The following is a 5,000-nucleotide window of genomic DNA, read 5'->3' as shown; positions in this document are numbered from 1 at the left end:
CAATGTAGTGGAGAGCAGCCCCAGCTAAGTCTTATGGGGTGGGAGGGAGGGACACACACCTGAGATTTCTGCACACACAGGAAGGACACCACCACCACCACCAAGGTGCACCCTCTGTCTGCCTGACAGCAGTAGTGAGCACAAGTCCACACCTTTACCACTGCTGTACCTCATCTTGGTAGCCTTGATGGTGCAGCACTCCCTCCAGTGCCAGGTCCTGTGTGCTGGGCCATGGAAGAAGCTCCTGTCCAGAGGTGGTCCAGCCTGGCTGCATCCCCATATCCTCATTTTGGGTGTTGAAATCTTGGGGGGCACATGCTCCCCAGCCCTGCTGGTGCCCTCACTTCTGACCTGCTGCCCCTAGTGTGCAAAGAAGGGGGTGCTGTGGGTTGGGAGTGAGGGGCATTGGCAGGGCTAGGGGGTTGTGGGTCAGGAGTGGGAGGCAACAGTATGGGCAGTCATCAAGCATATCGGGACTGCTCAGTGCCACAAAGCAGCAGGGGGGGACAGCCACAGTTGGACCCATGTCCTGGTGAGTGAAGGGGGTAGAGGGAGCTGTGGCTTTCCCTGATGCAATCAAATGTTAATATATATAAAAAAAAAAATTAAAAAATCAGTTGAACACTATTTTATTGAAATATATATATATATATAATATTAAGGATTTATCAGTTGAACACAATGTTTTACTGAACTGTTTAAAGAGAGAGAGAGAGAGGTGGATTTGGGGGAGGGGGCGCGGTATTCAGAGAATTTGGGACTTTTTAAATGGAGAAAACCAGCCTCCCTGCTATTCACTGACTAATCATCCTTCCTCTTGCTTCAGTGGGTTGCTATTCAAAACAAGTAAGTCAAATTCTGCCCATCTTGAAGTGCTTTTATGAATTGTGAATACTGAAGAAATGAATGTTACTTATAATCTAATAGTACGCAGTAAAACTATTCCAGGCCTGATTCTGATATGCTCTACTCATATTCAGTAGCATCTTCTGCTAGGTAAATTAGATATATTGGAATCTAGCCCTTCAGGATTAGAAGAGTAAAGACAAATGTCCCTGTAGGAAAAATACCCTGTAGATATCTCCAGTTTAGGGGCTTGGCATCTACAGAGCTCTGCTGATTCGATGATTGTGTTCTTCTGCCCAATGTCTTTGCGATGCTGCAACTTGGTTTCTAGTTGGCTTTGACTGCTCTGCCATGGCAACAATTACAGGGAGCTGAATCCAATAACGGGGAGCTTGCTGTTAAACTGGCCCAGCGTTTTTAGAAGCAAACTTATTTGGAGACCATCCCCTGCTGTAATAATGGTTGCGGTTCTACCTACATTTCCCAATGGGTCTAGAGATGACAGTCCCTTGTGGGACGGTGTTCCCAACCAATCCGACTGCTGCACAGTGTATTAGAGGGCTGGCGTCCTTCCAATTTTGAAAATCCATTTCTTAGCTTTTTTTTTTTTTCTTTTTTCCTAATAGACTCCACAAAAGGAGCAAGTAAACCTTGAATTTCTCAGAAAAGGTTCTTTGGGTGCATATCAGATCTCTTATTAGACCAATTTAAATAGTTGGAAAAAAAATTCTTAGCAACTTTCAGGTTTTCACTGCCTCATGACGAAGAGGTTGACTTCAAAATTCAAGCATGTCGGGGCCGAGGGGCTGTGGCCAGCAGCCCGGGCACGTTGGCCGGGGAATAGGTCGGCACGGCGAACTAGAATTAGGCACGGATGCGTAGAGGTTGATTAAAGATTATTTTACTTACACTAGATGGTCGCGGTGCAGGCAGGAAAACTTTCTTGAGTTGCAGTTACAAAGCGAAAAGAAAACTCGAACAAGACTTGCAGAAAACTCGAGCCTCTTAAACACGAACAAGACCCGTAGAAAACTCGAGCCTCTTGAAACAACCCAGACAGAGCTCTGGATACACTCACACGAAGTTTGCTAGGCTCCGTGGACCGACCGAAAGCGCGCAGGGAAGGGTACGTCGAGGGATCAGGCAGCGAAGGGGAGAGGCTAGAGGGTGATCAGGCCCCTGTATCCTCTTTTAAGGCACACGCGGAGGTTGTTAGGCTCCACCGTGCGCTTAGAGTTCTTCACGAGATGGATGTGAAGTTCTCCTCCAACTTGGGCGGAAACTGCTCAAGCCTCTTATACGGCTATAGCCGCCACGTGGGAATAATTTAGAAACAGCCAATAGTGGGGAACAAATTTACATACGGGTGACGGGAACTCCTTTGCACCAGGGTTTTCTCTCTGCAACTGAGAATTGCACCGTGCAAAGAAAGCTCCACGTGGCAGGAAATAATTCTGCAGTGCTGAAGCGCACACACAAAATCATACCCTTCGGGTCATGACAAAGCAGTGTTCAGGTGCCAAACGTTCACAGCTGCAACATCTGGTCCAGTTTGTATCTTGAGTAAAAAGTATTTCATGTTTCTTCCTGTCTTTTTGTGGAGACAAGAGAATGGATGAGAGGAAGTCAGTGCGTGTTCACTTCTTACTGGTTTTCCAGTGCTCTGGAGTAGTTTCTTAAAAACTTGTTAAACCAAAACCTACTTTGGACACAATGATGAGCTTTGTACCACCGAACTCAGAGCTGGAAGCTCCAGAACTCAAATCCTGGCACTGGTTTTTGCTATCTGGCTGCTTCCTCTTGTGTAACTAGGTTAATACTTACCTCACAGGCAGCATTAAGTAGTTATTCAAGGGTAGGTCTATACATTGCTGGATGGTGTGCTACTGTGACGTAGTGCTCTTGTGTCTACATGTGATCGCCAGCTACGTTACCATAGTGGCGCACTCCCCGGGTATAGTGTGCCGCTACGGCAATGTAGCGGCAAAATCAAACCATGCAATGCATGCATGGAGCAGTAACTGCCATGCTTTAGTACTTCCAAAAGGCAGTACTAAAGCGTGATGCTGTAGCAACGTCACCATACAACAAGGACAAGGGATTAGTGCGCACCTCGGGCTCAAAAATATCCAGCACACCTACTGGCTTGGAAGTGACCCTCTCAGCAGCACAGAAGTGGAAAGTCATCTCAGAGTCATAATGGACTCCAAGATGAGCATGAGTCATCAGTGTGACAAAATCAACAGCAGAGCTAACCACACTTTATCATGCATTAGCAGATGCATGACAAATAGAACCAAGGAGATTATGTTTCCCCTCTATGCGGCATTGGCCAGACCACAGTTGGAGTACTGCGTCCAGGGCACCGTGCTTCAAGAAGAATGTTGATCGACTCGAGAGGATCCAGAGAGCCACTCGTATGGTTACGGGCTTACAGGACAAGCCCTGTGAGGAGAGACTGAGGGACCTGGACCTCTTCAGCCTCCTGCAAGAGAAGTCTGATCTTGTGGCCACGTACAAATTCATTAGGGGGATGCAGCAAGGAATTGGAGATGCTCTGGTCCCTAGGGCACCTCTTAGGGTTACAAAGAATAATGGTCACAGACTGACAGAGAGCAGGTTTAGGCTAGATATCAGGAAAAATTTCTTCATGGTAAGGGTGGCCAAAATTTGGAATGAGTTTCTAAGGGAGGTGGTGCTCTCCCCTACCTTGGGGGTCTTTAAGAAAAGGCTGCATAGGCATCTGGCTGGGGTCATCAGACCCCAGTGCACTTTCCTGCCTAGGCAGGGGGGTCGGACTCTGATCTGTTGAGGTCCCTTCTGATCCTAGCGTCTATGAATATGGCGATGTATAGGCACACCCCAGATTGATTTAAAGACTAAGGGGCAGATTTAAAAAAACGAGACCTTTAGTGCCATGAAGCCTCCCTCCGCTCCCCACTGTAGCCTTCCCCGTTCACCCCAGAGGCACATCAGTTTGTAAGCGTCTCCCTGTTTTGATCTGAACTTTCTCTAAGCACCTGCAGTTCTGCTGCACACGCCCCAATCTGAGCAGCTAAGCAACTGCATTGGAGCCTACAATGTAGGTAGCATCCAAATCCCCCAAGAAATTAATTCCCCTAATGTTGAAACTGTACCACTGCAGAAACAAATGTGAGATTAATAGGAAAGGTGTAGAAAGACTAGCCTGGGGCTAGAGCAGAGGTGGGCAAAATACATCCCAGGGGCCAGATCCGGCCCACTAGGCCATTCTTTCCAGCCCGCAGGGCCCCTAAAAAATTTAGAAAATGTAATATTTATTTGCTTCTGGCTGCCTTTCAAAGATGACAAGAGGTAGGGGCAGTAGGACCCCGGGGAAGCCGGCAGCAGGACCCAGCAGCAAGGGCCCCCCAGCCCTGCCTGGCCCCACAACCAGAAGCCCCTGCCTAGCAGAGGCTTCTGGCCTGGACTGTGGGCCTGTTCCTGTTTCCATGTGCTAGAGAGGGAAATGCAGCCCTCGACAGCTTGCCAAAACTTGGTATGTGGCCCTCCGCCCAAAATAATTGCCCACCCCTGGTCTAGAGCCTGGTAGGGATAGGGGAAGTCCTGGGATCACCCGGCTGGGATAGGGGAAGTACTGGGATCCAGTTCCTGCTTCCTTAATTATTTCTTTCTTACCTGCAAACTGTAAAACACATGATAGCTTCTATGAACAGAAGCTGGGATTCTCCACTCCGAGGTGAGTGCCCAACTCATTAGGCAGACAAGATTCCTTGGGTGAATTTGATATCTTTTATTAGACCAACCCAAATAGTTGGAGAATAGTTATTAAGCAAGCTTTCGGGTTCAAAAACCCTTCGTCAGGCTCAGGAAGCTGCAGCAGTCGGTGTGTGCTCTTCCTGGATGGAATGAAAAGTAAAGAAGCCAGGGGCTGGGCTGGGCTGGGGAGTCAGTTGGCAGGCAGATTATAATGTATCAAAAATCCAATGTCTATGTTTAGTCCCTGATCTCTAGTATCCAGGAGGTTGATGAAGTGGAGTTCATAGGCTCGTCTCTGGGAAGTGTTGTGTAAGTTTCCCTTGAGGATCAGGACTGAGAGATTGGAGAGAGAGTGGCCCTCCTGTGAGAAATGTGCCCCCACCGGAAATACGTAGGAGAGACCAAACAACAACTGC

Source organism: Alligator sinensis, unplaced genomic scaffold (genome assembly GCF_000455745.1).
Source record: "Alligator sinensis unplaced genomic scaffold, ASM45574v1 scaffold24_1, whole genome shotgun sequence".
Lineage (NCBI taxonomy): Eukaryota > Metazoa > Chordata > Crocodylia > Alligatoridae > Alligator > Alligator sinensis.
This window is presented reverse-complemented; position numbering follows the sequence as displayed.